The sequence below is a fragment of the Prionailurus viverrinus genome, chromosome B1, assembly GCF_022837055.1.
Source record: "Prionailurus viverrinus isolate Anna chromosome B1, UM_Priviv_1.0, whole genome shotgun sequence".
Classification (NCBI taxonomy): Eukaryota; Metazoa; Chordata; class Mammalia; order Carnivora; family Felidae; genus Prionailurus; species Prionailurus viverrinus.
The window spans coordinates 191,276,702-191,299,656 of NC_062564.1; the positions used below are offsets into that span (position 1 = coordinate 191,276,702).

At 36.8% G+C, this 22,955-nt stretch overlaps 1 pseudogene; it reads left to right on the plus strand.

Moving 5' to 3' along the window:
- Positions 1-22,955, plus strand: part of LOC125164911 (probable ATP-dependent RNA helicase DDX10) — a 35,152-nt pseudogene that overhangs the window by 1,129 nt on the left and 11,068 nt on the right.

The following is a 22,955-nucleotide window of genomic DNA, read 5'->3' on the forward strand; positions in this document are numbered from 1 at the left end:
GTAATATCTGGAATATTTGGAAGTGAGTTTTTTTTTAAATATTTTTCCTAAAGATAGGTAGACTTTCAGCGAAGTAAAAGTAGCTATTCTACTCCCCATACTTGGATTTTCTCTCACACAACTTTCCTTTTACATGCTGCATTTCATTTCTCTCTGAATCTAAGTGTCCTGGTATCACCTTTTCTCACATTTTACTCCCACGGTGTATGCGTCTAGCATCATGGGATTGGGAACAAAAGCAAAAGAATCACAACAACAAAAAGTAATAAAAGTATTTACATGGGCAAAAATCACATCTCCAGGATATTGCACCTGGACACCATGGTGGTCCACATACATTCCTGTGTCTACTCTGCTACCCCCGTGTATGTGACATAGGATATACTTCAGCTCATGGTCACTCTTGGCTTCCACCTGTAGCATTTTCTGCTTCACCTTGGTACTATGTTTATCTACTTTTTAGTTTTCAGCATGGTTGGTTTCTAGATGTTTCTGACTCTGCGCTTTTTATCTGAGGACTCTACTCTTATTTCTCAAAAAATTTTTTAAGTTTATTTATTTATTTTGAGAGAGAAAGAGAGAGTGTGCACGCACACTAGCAGGGAGAGAGAGACAGACCGAGAGTCCCAAGCAGGCTCCACACAAGCAGCACATAGCCCAACATGGGGCTCCAACTCAGGAGCCATGAGATCATGACCTGAGCTGAAACCAAGTTAGAGCCTTAACAGACTGAGCCACCTAGGCACCCCTCAAATATTTTATACCCCTTTCTAAGTCTGGACCTAAATATACACATGTATGTTACATAAGCCTTGTTCGTGGACATTCACATTTTATAAATTTTGTTTCTCTGAAGTTCTACCACATATACTAAGCTGCAGTATCTTCTTACTCTTTTTATAAGACTTTCAGTTTTCTTCCATTAAGTGGCCTAAAAACAAGTCTTAAGTCTCTTGTTCTTCAAAACACTTCCAATGCTGGTCACCTGATGATCTTTCATTTCATTTTTTGATCTCGTTGACTCAAGTAGGAAGGTGTGATGCTGATCATTCTGGCCACTCTGGGTACAAGTCTTAATCTGACCATTTTATTTTTCTTAAGTTTTTTTTTCCTCACTCATTTCACATTTGGTTTTGTTTCCTGTCTATACAGTTTTTGCCAGGTCATGCTGTTTTTTAGTAGAATTTTAGTAGAAAAATGACCCTTGTAAATTACTTCATGATACTTTGTTTGGATTCACTTTCAGAAATATCTTTTATTTAAACTCATTCCTTCTTTATTTTTCTTCTTCTTTAGATCAAAAATGGTACAAAGCACAAAAGCATGTAAGATACAAGACACTAACGTTCCCTGAATTTTATTTTATGTAACCCCAGAATCCCTACTCTTAATCCATTTAGATTAACAAGAATGGAGAGTCTATTGTGCATCAGTTATTGAACCAGATTCTGGGGATTCAAAAATAAAACACAGCTTCTCTTCTGAAAGAAGACAACTGCGTAGAGGGGGAAGAATATATGTGAAACAATTTTTGCAATAGACTCTCATAACTAACATTATTGAGATAAGAACACTTATAGGTAAGTCAGGTATTGGTGGGTGATATAAATCAGAAAAGAGTGAGAATCTCCTTACTCTCTCTGAATGTATCGCCATGACACGGGCTGTCATCCATTTTGCCTTTTTTGTTGAAAGGTAACATAGTTTCTGAAGGAAAAAGTGTGCTTGCTTCTAACTCAGGGACCAAAATAGGGTCATCTAAACCAATTTCCTTATACTATTTTTGTTCCTCTCCTCTACTGATTTCTATTTACCCTGTAGCAACATCAATTCAATGGCAAGCTCACAGCTTGGGTGGACATTTTACCTTATGCCATACCCAGGGCTTGCCTAATTCCAACTTGGTTTCCCATTTGTTGTTTGTTGGAGAAATGTACACCCCCAAAGCTACATGTAGTAAAATGAAGGCCCATTATACTATTTTATCACGAGAAGTAAATAATGCTTAACATGTTTCATATTCATCAGAATAATTTCCTTATGTTTCCATCATTTGGCCATGGGGAATTTCTTTCACACTAAAACCTGTTCCCTGGCTTCGCAAACACTGTCTAGCTCCAGGACCCTTCTGACCTCAGCAGTCTGTTCCATTGCTGCTAAAACAGTGCTTTTCAAGGAAGAAAATATGTTCTGTTCTATTCTCTCACTGTTTCAAGGATGAAGTTTTAATTATCTACAATGGAATTGATATATAAAATATTGTATATATATATGATATATATGTTATACATATATATATCATATATCATATATCATATATCATATATCATAGATGTATCTATTAGAAAGGAAAGGGCTTTTCTCCAGCGTCATCTGTATCTTTTCTATTCTTTGTCAGTGTAACAAAAGGTTTTCAGAATATGAACTTAGTGCTAATTAAATTCCAGCAAAGATCTCATGGTATTGCCAGTTCAGATTCATTGACCTTTTCTGTGGTGAGGTTTTGAGGTAGTTCTGTATTTTAAAATCTAGCGAATCACATAGTAACTAATCTTGTATTTGTGAACCAGCCAGAATGTGTTTTGCATCCTCCAAGATGCTTTGAAAAATTATCAGCTGTACCCACCATTTTATCTCTGATATTGTAATGATCTTTTGAGATTTAGAATGCTTTGTCTGTGATGCACACTGCATATTTAAAGGCAAGCCCTTTACATTAGAAGTTAGCTAGATTCTATTCTTACCAAATAACTTTAAAAAGTTAATGGTATAATCCTGACTGTTCTTAGGCAGATTTTTTCATAATGTATATATATGAATCAGTTACCTTATTGGCATGCTTTTAAAAGGACTATAATTTAGAGGTTAGACATGTCTTGCATTGTAGACTTTGGAATAGCACGCAATGAGGTGAACAGTTTATTATGAAGCTTGAACAGAGTGTATTAAGCATTCAGAAGACTAATTCCTTTCATGCCTTTGATAATAAATCCACTTTTCTCATGCAGTGAATTCACTTGAGATTCACAGTCTCCTCGTAAACCTTGTAGTAAATGTTTAACCTCAGATTTCAAATGCTATAGTACTTTTTATGATAATAAATGTTATCCCTATGGGATTGTGAATTTGGTGATCATACATAGTGCTCCAGTTGGAGAGACTTTACCTCCCACACACAAAATACAGAGTTCTTAGAGTATTTGATTACCTAAATTCATAAAGATTATTTTTAAATAAACATACGCATCCTGCATCGCTATGCACATGGATGGAGTTTTTCTTAGCCTCAATACGATTAATTCTTAAAACAAATCATGATTCAAAAATTTTTGGAGTACAGCCTTTGCTATGTTTCATTAAATTAGGTTGAATTTTACTGTGGAATATTTTAACATCTAATAAATGCTAAGAACATTTAAGAGTATTTTGATTTGAAAAAAGGCTCCTTTTTTTTCTTTTTATTTCTAAAAAGAATGTCACAATTCTGGATTCTAATACAATATCTGAAGTATTTAGGTGCACTTTTGGGTAAGATGACAAGAAAATAACAACAACAACAAAAAAGGCCTGGGTAACATTCTTATACAGTCTAAGGACTCCATGTACCTACACTAAAAAAAAATTAGTACACACTCAATGACATTCAAAAGAAATCCTTTGAATGCTGAAAAACACTCTTAAAATCTACAAAACAATTGGAATTTAGTATTTATATAACCCAATTAATACATAAACAATGACAAAATGTGAGAAATAAAATTCAATTCAAAATACGTCTTGAATGCTTAGCATATGCTAGCACTGAGATAAATGTTGCATTGTGGTGAAATCAAAGACTAATATAATCCAACATTTGGCAGAATAACCTAAGCAATAAAAACAATATTTTACTAAAACATGCACACACACAGAGGCAATGAAATAATAAAGGTTTTACCTTGCTCCTGCTCTTTGTCTAATGTAGATTTCCATGGGGACTTTGTGTGTCACACTCAGTCAGGGACATCCCGATTGCTGCCCCGCCCACATAACTGGCCATGACAGCAGGGGAAGAGAGCACTGTAGAGTCTCACTGTTGGTGATTAAATACTCTGGCCCAGAAATGACATCTGTCATTTCCACCTAAAACTCTCTGGCTAAAATGATCCCATGGCCACTCCTAACTTAATAGGAACAGGGACATACTATCTTCTTATGAATCCAGAAGGGGAAAAAAAAAATAAAACAAAACAAAAAAGAAACAACAACTCCAATGAACACTAGTAACATCTTCCATACATACACTAGCCTCCATCTTGAAGGTTAATCAATACAGGCAAACACGGACACGAAAGCAATCGTTAAATCATTCATGTGAGGATGAACTTTTTAATGATAGTAAAAGGTACAAGGAGACAGTTAATTTTTAACTCAACCCTCAAGAAAGGTAATAACTTTACTGGAAAAGAAAAAAAAAAGTAAGCCTGAGATGGAAATCTGAATACCAAGTGAAGACAAAGGTTACTTATATTTTCATGATCTTATTGTCTCAGGAGATGAATCTTCTTTTTATTATCAAAGAAAACAATTTCTGCCACTCCATGGTGCCTCTTCTGTTTAAAAGTTGGTCTCTATCTTTACTGGCATTAATGGTTAGACTTTGAGATGCCATTTTCCGTTTTTCACTTTATCAAATTGGTGCTACTATTCTCATTTAGAAAGCATATTAATTTCAGACAGCAGTTTTCAGATGAAATGAATATTGGGGATCAATAAACTAAAATTGGGTGTCAAAATGCAAAATTGTTGGTAGTGTTCATGGCCATCATTCTATTGTGTTGTTAGTAATTTTCTGGAAAATATAAGCTGTTCAAATGGATAGTAAAGAATTTTAATCCAAACTGAATCAGCCAAGCCCCAAGAAATATATAAAGTGCGTGTTTTTTCTCTTAAGAGATGTATATTTCCTTTTTAATATCTCTTTATATCAGTGACAAGTATAAATGCAAAACATTTGACTTCAAATGTAGAATGTTAGCATTGGAAATGTCTGGGGATGGATAATTGGAAGTGTCTGGGGATAGAATATGCCACTGGCCGTCCAAAGTAGCTGAGCAAGAGAGAAAATGTGAAATACTGTATACAGGATTGTGGCCAGAAACACCAACCACCACATGTGATGAGTAAGTTGCAATGAGAAATGATTGCAAAAGAAATTATGGGGAGGCCCTGTGGTATAGGGCATAAATGCATGGACTGGTTGCAGACTACCTGAGCTGGGCACTCAGCTTTACTAATCCTTCCTTTGTCTCACTTCATTCATCTGTAAAATGAGAAGAATGATGGTAAGAAGAGGAAGTGTGATATTCCTGGGGATATAATGTTCAGCATGGTGACTGACTATAGTTAATAATACTGTGTTGCATATTTAAAAGTTGCTGAGAGAGTAGATCTTAAAAGTTCTCATGAGAAAAAAACATTGTCACTGTATAGTGACAGACATATTATTATAAGTGACTATATTTATTATGTTGATCATTTTGCAATACATTCAAATATTGAATCATTATATTGTATACCTGAAACTAATATAACCATACCTCAATTTTTTTAAGTTTATTTATTTATTTTGAGAGAGAGAGAGAGAAAAGTGTGAGTGGGGGAGGCAGAGAGAGAGGGAGAGAGAATCCCAAGCAGGCTCCACACTGTCAGCACAGACCCTGATGCTGGACTCCATCTCACAAACCATGAGATCATGACCTGAGCCAAAGTCAAGAGTCAGATGCTTAACCGACTGAGCCATCCAGGCGCTCCTCAATTTTAAACAGAAGGAAGTGAGAATGGCCAGCGCTGTACAAAACCACCTGCATGCTGTACGGTGTTTTCAGGTTCAATGGTATAGACCCAGTCTCCAGAAGTTTACCTCCATTTACTCCCTGATGCTTATAATACTTCCATAGTAAACTTAAGGTTTTAGTACTTATTAGGATGTAATTCTCTCTAAGCAGGTAAGTTATTACTAGACACTGATAAATGAACCTTTAACTTTCATGAGAGGGGTTTAGGGAAGGCTAAAACAAAAGGACTTGAGGCTTAGAGATTGAGAGAAAATGTAGGGCAACTGTTACTGACAATAGGAATAAGACAAAACACCGAAACAACAAGCAAGAACCCTACAGTCTGGTGCAAGTTGAGGCTACCAACACGAGTTTGCTAGACTAAAGGCAGAAATGGAAGCAGAAGAGTTTCAGTTGTGGCATAAAATCCCATAGTGAATATATGCCATGTGGTAGCTAAGCAGGTCACTATTTTCAGACAATTCTATTTGCTCCACTTACTCATTATTACAAATATTATTGTTGTGAATCTCCTGACACAAAAAGGTTTTTTTTTTTTGACTCATGATTATTAAGTTAGATGGTTATTTTCTTCTCATATTTTCTCACATGACCTCTTGAGTTGATGTATAATATAAACATATTTATCTCCTACACCTTTTTCCTCTGAGTTATATGGTGATTATTCTCTATCAGTTTAGGTTTTGGAGCTTCTGTATACTTCTGTCCTCCAGTCTTGATGATCCAGGATATTGGAGCCTCTATGATGGGCTCTGTAAATAAAATGTAGATAAATGGATAATAGATACCTGATAGTTTTGGTACTATATTGCACAAAACACTTTTATCAGATAGTAAATTATAGGGAGAATAAAATTTTGCTTAAAAATTTGCTGAAATATCAATCCAAATCAATCCAATGAGTCCTTTCCCAATTTATACTCTCCATGGTCACTATTACTTTGGGGATCATGGTTGAGTAGAGCCTGGATAATAGCCTCCTATTCATTGCTCTCTCTAAACACTTAACTCCTCACTGTTGTCATTCAGTTCTACTCAAAATTCCCTAGAAATGCTGAGTTCTCTCCTGCCTAGCTTCTCCCACATGTAGTTTTTTTCAACTTGGATTAATTTCCCCATCCCCTCCTACCTAGCTAACTCCTGCGCACTATTCACAACTTGGTGTAGATAATATCAGAGGAACCCCCCCCCCCTTGACTAATTTTCACCTTGTATTATAGCTTCTTCTATATTTGTTTGCCTTCCCGGTTGGACAATACATTTCCATACAGTGATGAGTGTGTTAGCCATTATTATATCCCTGGCACCTAGCATGACACCTGATACCTAAAGTGCCCAATAAATATCAAATTACAATGGATGAGGCACAGTAATGTTCTATGTCATGTTACCTGTAGACACACACTATTGCTTATCTCATATGTTTCCCCTGTGAATTATAATCATTGTTAATCAATGCCATTCTACTCTGTAAAGTCTACATGTGAAGTCAAATTGTCCCTGCAAGGATATCAAGAGCTAGGCATGCAACGGGGAAAGTGTAATTCTGAATCCATGCTGTTAGATGTGCAGGTAGATTTTAAGTGGTATTCTTTAGTTGACACTATACAGATTGATTGTTCAGGTAATGATCTTTTTTCCAGCTTTGTATATCAAACTGTTACTGGCATACAACATATAAAAGTTTACCATATACAACATGATTTGACAGATATATGTATATATATTGTGAAATAGTTCTAACAATAAGGTTAGTTAACACCTCCATTCCATCACATAATTACCATTTTTTATTTTATTTTATTTTATTTTATTTTATTTTATTATTTTTTAATGTTTTTATTTATTTTTGAGAGAGAGGAAGAGAGAACATGCGCAGGGGAGGGACAGAGCGAGAGAGGGACATGCAGAATCTGAAGCAGGCTCCAGGCTCTGAGTTGATAGCATAGACTGATGCAGGGTTCAGACTCACGAGCCGTGAGATAATGACCTGAGCCTGTCAGACACTTAACCAACTGAGCCACCCAGACACCCCTAATTACCATTTTTTTAATGTGTGGTGAGAATATTAAAGATTGATTCCCTTAGCAACTTTGAAGTATATAATAAAATATTGCTAATTGTAGTCACTATGCTTTATGTTAGATTCCCTAAATTTACTTTCTTATGGCTAGAACTTTTTACACTTTGACCAACATCTCCCCATTTTCCCTGACCCTGAAACTCTGGTACTACCATTCTACTTTATATTTCTAGGAGTTTGGCTTTTTAAGATTCCACATGTAAGAGAACATACAGTGTTTGTCTTTCTCTGTCTGACTTATTTCACCTACTATAATGTCTTCAAGTTCCATCCGTGTTGTTGTAAAAGGTACGATTTCTTTCTTTTCTTAAAAAAATTATATACTACTTATCTATTTATTTCTTCATCTGATGATGGATACTTAGGTTGTTTCCATGTCTTGGCTATTGAGAATAATGCTGCAACGAACATGAAATTTCAGATATCTCTTTGAGATGGTGATTTCATTTCTTTCAGATATATGCCCAGGATGGGGATTCCTAGATCATACGGTAGTTCTAATCTTAAATTTTTGATAAAACTCCATAATGTTTTCCACTGTGGCCATACCAATTTACTATCACCAATAACGCACAAGGGGTTCCCTTTTCTCCACAGCTTCTCCAACATTTATCATCTCTTGAATTTTTGATAATAGTCTTACCAAAAAGTGTAAGGTAATAAATATCTCATTGTGGTTTTGTTTTGCATTTCCCAGATTATTAGTGATGTTGAGCATCTTTTCACGTACCAATTGGCCATTTGTATGTCTTCTTTGGAAAAATGTCTTTTAAAGTCTTCTGCCTACTTTTTACAAAAAAATTTAAATTTTTATTTTCTGCTATTGAGTTGTAGTTTCTCATGTAGTTCTTATTAACCCCGTATCAGATGTATGGTTTGCAAATATTTTTCCCCTTCCAAGATTAACTTTTCATTTTGCTGATTGCTTCTTTTGCTGTGTAGAAGTCATTTTAGTTTGATGTAGTCCTATTAGTTTATTTTTGCTTGAGCACTTCATGTCATATCCAAAAAGCCAACGCCAAGACAAATGTCAAGGAAATCATTCCTTATATTTTCCTCTAGAACTGTTATGGTTTCAGGTCTTACACTGAAGCCTTTAATACATATCAAGTTAATTATGAGAGTAATGTATAATCAGGGTCCAATGTCATTCTTTCACATGTGAGCAGCCAGTTTTCCCTACACTATTTATTGAAGAGACTATCCTTTCCCCACTGATTTTTCTGGGCTTCCTTGTCAAACTTTAGTTGACCATATATGCATAGGTTTATTTCTGGAGTCTTAATTCTGCTCTGTTGACCTCTATGTCTGTTTTTATATCAGTATCATATTCTTTTTTTTTTAATTTTTTTTTCAACGTTTATTTATTTTTGGGACAGAGAGAGACAGAGCATGAACGGGGGAAGGGCAGAGAGAGAGGGAGACACAGAATCGGAAACAGGCTCCAGGCTCTGAGCCATCAGCCCAGAGCCCGACGCTGGGCTCGAACTCCCGGACCGCAAGATCGTGACCTGGCTGAAGTCGGACGCTCAACCGACTGCGCCACCCAGGCACCCCTCAGTATCATATTCTTTACATTACTATAGCTTGTGATAAAATTTGAAATCAGGAATTATGATGCTTCTAGCTTTGTTCTCTCTCTGGATTGCTTTGGATATTTGAGGTCTTTTATGGTTCCTTAAGAGTTTTAGGATGTTTTTAAATTTCTGTGGAAAATGCCATCAGGAATTGGCATGGTGCTGGGGTGAGGTGGTTCTGGGGACTGTGGTGAAGTTGGGTGCTCACATCACTCCCCTGCGATTGGGTAGGTGTCTCTCTCTGTACTGGGATGCTTGGGCTTGAAAGAGGGTGGGTTATGGGAATAATTTGAATCTATCTTTCTTACCCTCTTAAGTGTGTCTTGTCTTATTTCTGTGCTTTACTTGTATGCTGTAATCTTTCCCCTAGAATTTTTTTCTAGATAGTTCTTTTTTTTAATTTTTAAATGAATGTTTATTCATTTTTCAGAGAGAGAGAACAGAGAGCATGAGTGGGTGACGGGCAGAGAGAGAGGAAGACACAGAACTTGAAGCAGGCTCCAGACTCTGAGCTGTCAGCACAGAGCCTGACGTGGGACTCGAATCCACAAACCTTGAGATCATGACCTGAGCTGAAGTCGGATGCTTGACCCGCTAAGCAACCCAGGAGCCCCTAGATAGTTCTTTAAACTGATGTTGAGGGGGTGGGTGTGACAGATGAGGGCTAAAACTCCTATGCTACCATTTTGCTAATGTCACTCTTTAGCCAACTCTTAAGGAAGAAAATATGCAAAATGTTATCAAGACTTATAAGCCTATTGCTATTAGTGATATTATTGATATGAGGAATGTAAAATGAAAGGGTCAAGGTATGCAACATACATATTAAGACAATAAATACAGTAGTGCTTTCTGAAGAGTCAAGGAAAATGAAGTTTGATGAATGTGAAATTTTTCCACATCCTAATATTTAAATACTTTAAGATAGATTTAAGACTGAGACTTTGTGTTTTACAATGGGTAAAGGCAATGTAGAACACCCATTATGTAGCTATCTTTCTTCCAACTTATGGATGGAAAACAGAGTCATTGAGATCATTACATTCTCTTGGGGAATGCAAAATCATCAGTGTCTGCTTCAGCGTTGATCACCAGCAAGTATAAGCATATTTGGGGTACTTGAAAAATGCATTTTTCACCAATTACAAACAGAATACTTAAGGGGAAAGTGTCTTTTCAAAATTATGCAACGCATCCGAGATTTATTATCCTTCAAGACCATATATGAAGGAAAAAGACCCTATATGAGTGTATTTTTATATTTTTAATGATTAATGAGCTGTGACAAAGTAGTTTGAAGGAGGAGACAAAGTAGAGGTAGAGAAATGATCAATAATTTATGAGTAAAGAATAAATGTTCTGTTCAATAAGTATAGACTGGAATGGAAATTACAGAAGTGTATTCTAATTTTTGCTAACCATTGAGAAACTACTATACAAGAATATTTTCCATTTCTTACTTTAATTCCCCATTTGTAAATTCACCAAAATGTGACCTGGAGAAAAGCATCAGAACACAAATTAGGGCACTAGGTCTCAGCTCATCCACCAACCAGCCCTGGGAGACTAAACAAGCCCCTAAGCCTCCCTAAGCTTCCGTTCCTTCATTCCTTTTAATTCAATGACTATTTCTTGAGAGTGTAGGGATGAGAATCTCAGATAACACAGAACACTTGCTGTCAAAAAATTTCTAGTCTATTTAAGGGACAAGTGAAGCAATTGTACAGCTACCCATAATGAGACTTTGATCAAACGGCCCATCATCTGCTACCATTGGTAAAAGTTTCCCTCATTATCATAATTCATGATGTGGACCCTCACATGCACCAAAGCAAGAACTCAGCTGGCAAACAGAATTGCTTTGAATCACTCCCATTGCCTCAGGAAAAATACATCACCTCTTCAATTCTCAGTCACCTGATCTATAAAATAGGCAAAAAGGTAACTATCTTAACTAAAACAAACAAAAATCTGCATATGAAGTACACAGAACATTGGCACAAGAGATAGCAAATTTATTATCTAAATACTGTACAGATTTTCTTGATGAAACTTATCAACCCAAAATAATGATTGAATCATCCAGTAAATTCTTGGTTCTGCTGATGACCCATCATGTGACATCAGGCATATTATTGTTTTCACAATAAGATGGTAATGTCATTTACCTTGCAGGATTGATAGAAGAGTTAAATGAGATAACACTTATTACTAACCACAATATCTAACCCATGGTAACTGTTCAAGAAAGGTATTTTAGGGGCGCCTGGGTGGCGCAGTCGGTTAGGCGTCCGACTTCAGCCAGGTCACGATCTCGCGGTCCGTGAGTTCGAGCCCCGCGTCAGGCTCTGGGCTGATGGCTCAGAGCCTGGAGCCTGTTTCCGATTCTGTGTCTCCCTCTCTCTCTGCCCCTCCCCCGTTCATGCTCTGTCTCTCTCTGTCCCAAAAATAAATAAACGTTGAAAAAAAAAAAAAGAAAGGTATTTTATTATTATAAATATTAAATTAATTTTGTTCCTCTTTTCCTTCTGTCATTCTTTTTTGAAAAATAACAGAAAACAATAAATGGTAGTTATTACCATTAATATTAGTAGTCTATTTATCAGCAGCACGGATTGTGGAAACTTAAGGAAGGGACATGGACAACTTAACAGTAGTACTCATGATTAAGTAAGGTCATGAAACTGGTTATTATAACCTGTTGTAATCTAAACCTGAGAGCTGTTTGATTAGTTGACTTGTCCCTTTATTACTGATGTACAATTTCTCACCCAACTGATGAGGATATTCAATCAGGAAAAGTATTCCTTTCCACGGAAAATGACCCCCTAGGATGGACAGAGTGTAGGTAACTAAATGAGAGACCTATAAATGGCAGTGGGGGGTGGGAAAGAGTCTGAAGATTTTGAAAAGCAGTAAGTAAAAAAAAAAAAAAGTGACAGTTTGTGCTGGGTGGAGGAAAAGTAATACTGTCGTACAGTGAGGAAATAGAAAGTATTTCTGGGAAGTAAAGCTCCACTGATGATAGTAGGCAGCTGTGTGGAGCCTCGGAGACTATGAAGAGTGTCAAGACCATCAACATGAATAAATTGGAGGTCAGGGGATCATGCTGCTCATCAGTCAGTGTCACTGGTGATGAATGTTTCCAGGGGAAAGGTCAGTGGATGAGAGGTGACTGGAGTATTTGAGGGAACAGTGCTCCTCTGTTAAATAGGAGGCTCTTGGAATACTGACATGTGATCATTAAACCTGTCATGTCAGTAGGCAAGGGCCAAAATCAAATCAGAGGGAAGACTGCAAGAGTTTTAATAGGCTGAAAAAAAATGGATCAAAATTATTAAATGTCTTTCCATTGAGCTATTTTATTTTTGAGCTATTATTTTTAGATAGTTCATGAGAAAATGCCAATTACCGTATTAGAACACACTCCTTTCTTCAAAAACAAGTACTCTATATCTAAACAATTGCAAAATAAGCCAACTTTTTGTTTTTCTGTACAATTTGTTTACATATCTCTGATGAATGTACGCTCGTAGAGCTGTCATCGGTGGATGTAATCTCAGGTCAAGAGCCCTGGGGACCAAACACAGTGCCAGAATTAAGTAAGGTTCATCTTTAAGCAGGTGCATATTATTTGTGTGAACTGGAATGACTTAATGTATAGAGTCGGTGTAGATTTATTAACTCATTTTTAGATCAAGTGCAAATACATGTATCAGGACAGGTGTGAGGATAAGCAGAATGAACTGGATGCACCCAGACCAGTTCTCAGAATTGTTATCCATATGTGTCAGTCCCTACTCCTTAATTTTTCTGAGGCATAGTTTCTACTCCTGAAAAACGGGGAGGGTAAACCGTATCTCAGACCTGCTATTATAATTAAATAAAATAATGTGCAAAAAATATTTGGTAAATTGAGAGACACATGTTAGGTTATCACTAAATGACAGTGTTTATGTGTGTTTATGTGTATAGGTCACAAAATTTGGCCTTATCCCTTCTTAAATCCGAATACTGACTTCATGTGTAAAATTATTTCAGCAAACATCTGTTGAGTCTCAGGTACCATTTACGTGCCAGAGATGCAGCAGTGAGCCAAACTGCCAAAGTCCCAACCTCATAAAACTTACATTCTAGTGGGAGGGAAACAGAAGATAAAGAATACAAACTGGATGTGCAGGACGACGTTAATACATCAAGGTAGGCAATATGCACAGTGCCGTCAGGACAAAGATGGAAAGGACTATAAATTTAGAAATATATGGTCGGTGATGATTTTAGAGGGAATGGCTGTTGTCCCTCACGAAGATGAGTGAGGGAGCCATGTGGGCAACAAGAGTAGAGCATTTTAGGCAGAGGAAGGAATCTGTGTAAAGTGTTGTGAGTCAGAACATGCGAGGAGAACAGTGTGGCTGAAGCAGGAAGAGCAAGAGTAACTGTAGGTGGGGAAAAGCCCAGAGATGTAGCCATGACTGGATTCCATGGGGCCTTGGAGGCCATTTGAGGGGTTTTGCTCTGAGCTCCAAGGGAGATGAGAACCACTGAAAGTTACAAACACAGAAATGACAGGAATTAACCGAATATTCCGGTTGCTCTTTTAAATATGTCTCCAATAATCTCTATTTGAAATTGCCACAATACCCAGTGGAGAAGTTGCTATTCTTGTTGCTATGATTCAGGCAAGGAAATGGAGGAGCAGAGAGATGAGGTCATTGACCAGTGCCACAGGGCTAGTGATAGCTGAGTTGGGTTTCCAGTCCGGGCACGTTCAGTGAACAACCTGGGCTTTTTCCATTTTCAGTTGTGTCGGTTCTATTCCTTGCCATGTCTAATCTACACCTTTGTTGGGTAATAATACTTTTATGTTCATTTTTTCTGTTTTGTAGTCTCTATTTTCAACTCATCTTCTCAGTTTAGCATGTCGTTGTGAAGCATGTATGTATGTATTTTAGATTAGAATCTTAACAAGTTCTAATCTTTTAAATAAACAAGTTGTAATCTTTAATACAACACTCCCTAAGAAGGCACACTTTTCCTTGGATTATCTGTTCTTTTATTTCTTCTAGACTGTGTTTTGTTTTGTTTTCTTTTGTTTTAATGTCATTTCCCTTTACTTTCCTCTTTTCTTGCCGTCCCTCCCTCTATTCCTCTTTTCTTTTCATCCTCCAAATTTTCTTCCTTTTTTCCTACCCTCCTTCCTTCTTCCCTCCCTCCCTCTCTCCTTCACTCCCTCCCTTCCTTCCTTCCTAATTTCCCAACTTTCTAACTTTCTAACTTTTTAACTTGCTGTCTCTTTTTATTTTCTGAAGTAAGTTAGGTATTTCTTATATATATTATGTAATTTATCCTTCTATATTGTTGCTCATATCTGTCTCTCTTTTTTTTTATTCATCCTAACACAGAGTCCTTCTAATTTGTGGTGGCTCACCTTCCCAAAGCATAGCCTCCAGCAACAAGTGCTTGGAAGCTTATTAGAAATGCACCACCTCAGGCTCTGCCCCAAGATCTGTATTTTTTCTGGATCTGTAGGTGATCTGCAGACACATTAACATCTTACAAGCACTTTCCCTGCATAATAGGATATATGGCATAGGACTTATTATCCTTACTCACTGTCCACTGGTCTCTTAGGTAGAATATGCTTTTCAGATTCACATCTTCAGGAAAGTTTAATTGCAAATATAATCCTATAGCCATCATCAAGAAAAAAATTGAACTGATGTCACTAAGGTAACAGAATAGAAGTCCCCAGCCTGAGACCCCACAAAGATAGTAATTACACAGCTATTCATAAATCAAAATAGTTTTGGGAGAGTTCAGGAGTCTGCAACAGAGGGGAACAAAACACTTGGGAATAACCACACAAAATGGGAAGGAAGAATGCCATGATCTTATACAGAGAAAATGCTAAAGACTCCACCACATAACGTTTAGACCACATAGAGGAATTCAGTAGTTTCAGGGCACAAAATCAAGAAAAAAATCAGATGCATTTTTAAAAATTAACAGTGAACAATCTTGAAAAGAAACAAAGAAACAATTCCATTTACAATAGCATCAAAAACAGTGGAATACTTAGAAAGTAAAAGACTTATACACTGGACACTATAAGACATTAATGAAAGAAATTAAAGAAGAAACAAATAAATGGGGAAAAGGTATATAGAGTTTAAACATTAAGAAGTTAGGAAAGATATTCAATGTACATGAATCAAAAGAATTAATAAGGTTAAAATGTTTAACATATCCAAAGCCATCTGTAGATTCAATGCAATCCTTATTAAAATTCGAATGGCATTTTTCAAGAAATAGAAAATGTTATTCTAAAATTTGTATGGAACTACAAAAGAGCCTGAATAGCCAAAACAATCCTGAGACAGAAGTACAAAGCTTCACACTTCCTGCACTTAAATTATATTACAAAGCTACATTAATCAGAACAGTGCATAGTCTCATAAAAACAAACACATTGACCAATGGAACAGAATTGAGAACCTAGTAATAAGCCCATGCATATATTGTTAGCTAATATTTGGCAAGAGAGGCTTGAATACTCAGTAGGGAAAAGATAATCTATAATAAGTAGTATTGAGGAACCTGGCTATTCACATGAAAAAGAATGAAATTGGACCCTTATCTTACACACTCAGAAAAGTTAACTTGAAAGAGACTGAGGACTTAAACATAAGACCTGAAACCATAAAACTCATCTAAGAAAACATAGGACAAAGTTCCATGATATCAGTCTTAGTAATAATTTTTGCATATGACACCAAAAACATAAACCTCAAACGCTAAAATAAACAAATGGGATTACACCTTAATAAACACAGCAAAAGAAGCAATCAACAAAATGTCAAGGCAACTTATGGGCTATGAGAAAACATTTGCAAATTATATATTTAATATTTAAAATATGTGAGATACTTGTGTTACATGGCCAAAAAGTAAATAATTGAATTAAAACAATGGGTAAAATACCTGAATAGACATTTTTCCAAAGACATACAAATGGCCAATAAGTATAGGTAAAGGCACTCAACATCACTAATCTCTGGGAATGCAAATCAAAACCACAGAGAGATATCAACTCGCATCTCTTGGAAAAGACAGATGACAAAAATGTTGGTAAGTCTGTGCTCTGATGGTGGGAATGTGAATTAGTATTTTCAGTATGGAAAACAGTATATAAATTCCCCCAAAAACGTAAAAGTACAAGTGCAATGTAATTCAGCAATCCCACGTCTGGATACTTATCCAAGGAAAATGAGAACAGGTTATCAAAAAGGTAGGTGTTCCCACTATGTTCACTGAAGCATTATTCACAATACGCAAGACATGGAAACAACCTGAATGTCCACCAATAATGAAAGGATACAGAAAAGGTAGTGTATATGAATAATGGAATATTATCTGCCATTTAAAAACAAAAGAAGAAGGGGCGCCTGGGTGGCTCAGTCAGTTAAGCATCAGACTTTGGCTCAGGTCATGATCTCACAGCTTGTGAGTTCGAGCCTCAGGTCAGGTTCTGTGCTGACAGCTTGGAGCCTGGAGCCTGCTTCAGATTCTGTCTCCCTCTCTTTCTGTCCCTCCTCCCACTCATGCTCTGTTTCTCAAAAATAAGCAAACATTTTTTTTAATTTATAAAAAATAAAGGAAATTCTGACATTTGTAACAACATGGATAAAACTTAAGGGCATTATGCTAAGTGAAATCAATCAGATAGAGAAAGACACATACTGTGTGATTTCACTTGTATGGGGAATCTAAAAAAGCCAATTTCATACAAGCAGAGAGAATGGTTATTACCAGCAATTGGGAGGTGGGAGAGATGTTAGCCAAACTGTAAAAACACCAGGTTAAAGAAGGAATCAGTTCTAAGGATCTAACACACAGCATGGTGACTATGGTTAACAATACTGTATTTATGCTTGGAAGAGGCTATAAGAGTTCATCTTAAAGGTTCTCACTATTTGGGGCACCTGGGTAGCTCAGTCGGTTAAGCATCTGACTTAATAAAGTTATGATCTCACAGTTTTGTGAGTTAGAGCCCTGCATCCGACTCTGTGTTGACTCTTCACAGCCTGTTTGGGATTCTCCCTTCTCCCTCTTTCTCTTCCCCTCCCTTGCTCATGCTGTCTCTATCTCTCCTAAATAAATAAATAAATAAATAAATAAACAAAATAAATAAAAATAGGGGTGCCTGGGTGGCTCGGTCAGTTAAGCATCTGACTTCAGCTCAGGTCACGATTTTCACGGTTCGTGGGTTCAAGCCCCATGTCGGGCTCTGTGCTGACAGCTCAGAGCCTGGAGCCTGCTTCAGATTCTGCCCCTCCCCTTCTCTCTCTGCCCCTCCCCTGCTCATGCTCTGGCTCTCTTTCTCTCTCTCTCAAAAATAAACATTAAAAATTTTAAAAATAAATAAAAATAAAAATAAACGTTCTCACCATAACAACAATGAAATCGTAATTATGGGAAGTGAAAGATGTGTTGAATAACTTTATTGTCCCAAACATTTCTCAATATACATGTGTATCAAGTTGTCCCAGTGTGCACCTTAAACATATATCACACCATGTAATATGTCAATACAGCTGAAAAGGAAGAAGAAATTTATCTAAGTCTTGCTAAATAAAAGTGGAGCCATTTTCTACCCCCATTCTCTCATTCTTTACACATGGAAACATGAATTTTATAAGCTGCAATCTACATCTTTCACTACTTTCAGGAATCTTTCAGTTTTTGCTTCACTAATTATTTTTTCTGTAAATGTACATTTCAAGGATGCGATGAGTCACTGTTGTCTCCTTCCTTTAATCTTCCTTCCTATCCTGATATTTTAATTTTAATTTTTTTAAGTTCATTTATTTATTTTGAGAGAGAGAAAAACAGAACATGCGAGTCGGGGAGGGGCAGAGAGAGAGGGAAAGAGGGCATCCCAAGAACACTCCGAGCTTCCAGCACAGAGCCTGACACAGGACTCGAACCCACAAACCGTGAGATCATGACCTGATCAAGAGTCAGACGCTTAACTGACTAAGCCACCCAGGGGCCCCCTTTTTTTAAAAATATTTTTTAAAACAGAAGTCACTAAATATTCTCCTGAGAAGAGGTACTGATAGAAAGGAAGAATGCTGTACTCATTCTTTCTCAGAAAGTCTATCCAGTTCTTCAGTGTCTGAGACAAGGGCAGAAAAGGGAGGAGAAATAACATGTCTCCTTCCCCCCTTCAGCCCAGTGGGTTTACTCCATTTCTGATGGCAAAATATGCATTGGAAACCAGCTGTGCTTCTTAGGTCATTGCTATAATTAGAAAATCTTTCCAGATTCTGGCAAAATCCAACACTGAGGATTAGTTTTCAGTGTTCTCATAAGACTCAGAGAAGTGAAAATACCTGCCCAAATTGCTAAGTGATAGAGACAAGAACCAAGATGTTCACACACACACACACACACACACATCCTTCTAATGCTTTTCTACTAACATGCTCTAACATTTTTTTTTAATTTTTAATGTTTATTTATATTTGAGAGAGAGACAGAGCATGAGCAGAGGAGTGGTAGAGAGGGAGCCACAGAATCTGAAGCAGTCTCCGGGCTCTGAGCTGTCAGCACAGAGTCTGCCACAGGCTCAAACTCAAGGGGCGTGAGATCATGACCTGAGCTGAAGTTGAACACTTAGCCAACTGAGCCAGCCGATCCACCCAAGCACCTCTACATTTTTTAAGCAAAATCTGAGGAATACTAGCACAGGTACTCTCCAATGGCATTAGTATCACTCCATTTCACATTTCACTGCCTTTTTTTTTTTTTTGCAGCTAATGTGGTCCTATATCTTCTAATTACGTTTCCAGGTCTCAGCCACCACAAACATCCACAGATCAACATCTTTTCCTAAACCATGGCCTCCTTGTGGTTACATCTGGGGCCCTCTTCCTTCAGCCTCAACTGTTTGCATCCTGCTGTGAGAGACTGAGCCCCTGGGTGCTAAACAGCCACATGCCCAGAAAAAAGACCAGCACCTATCTCTGCTCCTGAAACCTTTAATTGGTCTGTTCATGTGGTTTATTCATATCAAAACAGAGAATAAGTTTGTTCATATCAGGACAGAGAATAAGGGGAATAAGAACCTCTCTTTCCAAAATAGTTGCATGTTTCACTTTTACCTCATGCTGTGGGAGTCCTAGACTTACAGAGTGTAAAGCAACATCCACCTTATAAACTCAGAGATGTTTGGTTTAATCTAAATTAGTTTAATTGCATTTGTTTTGTGTAAATTTTTAAAACCACAATAATATTGTTCATAGATTTGAGTCCAATTGCTCTGTGTTTTCTAGGCCACTATTACCTGCTTTTTGCCATCCAGTATTTTACTGTGAGTCCTGCAAGTGTTATAGATTTTGAAACGTTCAAGGACTGGAAATAGCAAATGGGAACTTGGGGGGCATTATATCAACCAAATCATTATTTTACTTGGAAAATTTAACTTAGTCAAACCAAATAGTAATATAAGATGAAACCCATGTGTATTCAACTGCCAAAAAGTCTGTTTATTTTAAATGGCTTTTATTTCCTCTAATAACACTCCTGGAATATCACTTATAGCATATTCACTTTTTTAATTGTAGTATTTTTAGTTTTGGATGTCCTGAAGATATGTGTGTGTGTGTGTGTGTGTGTGTGTGTATACGCACATACGTATATAAAACTAATTAGTCCTCAGTGCCTATTGATTAAATTCATTTACATTTCATAGTTCTGGAGAAAGGAAAAACATATTAGTGGAAAGTTATTCCAGAATACTACACATAAAAAAATGAATAAAAATGAAAGAAAACAGTTTAAAATAACCAAATGCTCAATATAGACTCTTATTGTCAATCAACTTTAACATATTCTAGTATTAATCATCCTGTTTAAAACTATACCCACAGATATTTTTCTCCCTTTAGCAATTGCCTTTTATTGCCCCATTAATTTAACATGGTGAATATGTTAATATTGTTGACTTATCCTAGGTTTGTCCATAGTGTCTAAACTATCTTTGTAAAGGATCTTGTATGCAAAATTTATTTCTAAGAACTGTTTATAAATTTTAAAGTGCTTTGGGTCAATTCAATAAGCATAATGTCAGTAATTACTCCAGCAATAATTATGCAGTAGGAATTATATGCCAGGCATGTCTGAGACTCACAAGAGTCAGAAATGAAATGGCAGTCAATTTGAGCTCATTGACAATGGAATGAGATAAGAATTTTGATGATATTGAGGTGGTAAGGCATAAATATTGCTACTATGCATAAAGCCCTGTGATACAAAGAAGCCTATTTCTTTGTTTGTTTGTTTGTTTGTTTGGCATGTTTGTTTGTTTATTTACTTATTTATTTATACCTATGTGTAGCTTACAATCCCATAGGATACATTAAGTTTGTACCTTAGTTGAAGAAGACTAGATTTTTCCCCTAATAGATCCTATCTTCCAGCCAGAGGGGACGGAAGCCATATTACTAGCACCTGGCTAATCAATGGATATCTTTTTTGTTGTTTTTGCCTCAGTGTTGTCAGTATTTTTGAAGGAATTCTGGAAGAAAAGACTGGTAAACTGTTTAAAGGGAGAAAAACCTGATTGATTAGTTTGTTGGCTGTATCTTTGTCAGAGATATAATTATCTTATTGCGCTCTGGTGTGGTTACCCATAGGCTAAATTTAATCTCATGTTGAGGAGCTCTTTCTTTGAAGGTGTTTGGTATTTCTGGTATCAGTGTCATCAGCAAAAGATTTAGAGGCTGCATGCATTTTCTATGGCTGTTGTACCAAATTACCACAAACTTAGAGGCCTAAAAAGATAGAAACACATTGTCTTACGGTTCTAAAGCTGAGCTGTCTCAAATGGGTATCACTGGGTGAAAATCAAGGTGTCATCAAGGCTGCTTTCCTTCCAAAGATTTTGAGGGATAATCTGGTCTTTACCTCCTTCAACTTCTAGAGACCAGCTGTATTCTTAGCTGATGTCCATTTCCTCCAATTTCAAAGTCAGGAGGTCAGCATTTCCAAATCCCTTACTGACTCTGATGTCTTCTTCTGCCTCCCTCTTCTATTTTGAAGGACCATCTTGTAATTACATTGAGCCTACCTAGATAATACAGAATAATCTCTTTAAGTCAGCTGATTAGTGAAACTAATCAGATTTATATCCTTAATTCTCCACTGCCATATAACCTAACATATTCAGAGGTTCTGGAGATTAGAACATGAACATCTTTGGGAAGCCCTAATTCTGCCTACTATAAACGTTTGACCAAAAAACTCTGAGTCCCCTATTCTTGGCTATGAATTTCAACTGGTTTTGGTGGACTCTCAGATATGTGTATACAATCACCTTTCCTATGTCTAGGAGCCAAGTAAAAGGGTCACTTCCTGGATTATGAAGCAAAGAGGAGTTAGACTGATCTTGATTTTTCATTCCTGAATGCTTAGCAAAGTTATCTACCTCCTTCCTCATGGTGCTGATCATGTTGCAGGCAGTAAGAGAACAGTTGTGAATCCAAATTTGAGCATTAGAAAAATAGTACCACACTGAAGCCAAAATGGGATTGATTTTTTAAGGAAAAATGTTCATTCTTGGGAACAACCTTTGAGACTACAGGGTACTGACATGCATCTACACTTGCCATCATTCATTGCTTGCTAGTATTGGAGACATTTGGCTGCATTTTGTAATATGGCAGCTTTCTTTACATGCAGTAGTCCAAAAATTAATCAAATGTGATATAAAAAGTAACTTAGTATAGAAAACCCCATAAAGTAATAAATTCAAAGCACTATGAAGTGAGAGTAATGAAACTTTGGAGCAAGAAAGAGACCCTGTGTGGAAATTTCTAGTGTTTCTCCATTCAGCTACACTCATGGATATCCTCACTTGATGTACTAACTTGCTGTCATGATCAACTGGCCATTGTTTCCAAATCCTCACTCCCCTCCATATATTAGAATTGTATATCCATGTCCTTTGTTATAGGACTATGTATTGTTTCCTGGTGTGAACAAAGTGTGTGTTGGTGCTTTGTTGATATTGGACTTGGCCATTTTACCAATTAGTTGAATGTGGATGGAAATGACAGTATGTGTGCTATGTACCTATACCTTAAGAGGTACTTCATGTTTCTCCTTTTTATCCTGGGCTCCTGCATTTTTTACGATATAGGTAATGCTCCAGATAGCATCTGGTCCAAGAAGAATGAATGACACATGAAACAGACCTATGCTCTACCCACAGCCTGCAATCCTGTGCAAGCATGTAGTCATGTAAGCAAGAAAAATACAGGGTTCATTAGTCACTAAGATTTTTAAGTTGGTTGTTTTACCGTATTATGGAAGATGGTATCTGATTACCACAACATCCAAAATTGCACTAAACAAAAATTTCTCTTGATTGTATCATCATGTTTTCAGTAATGC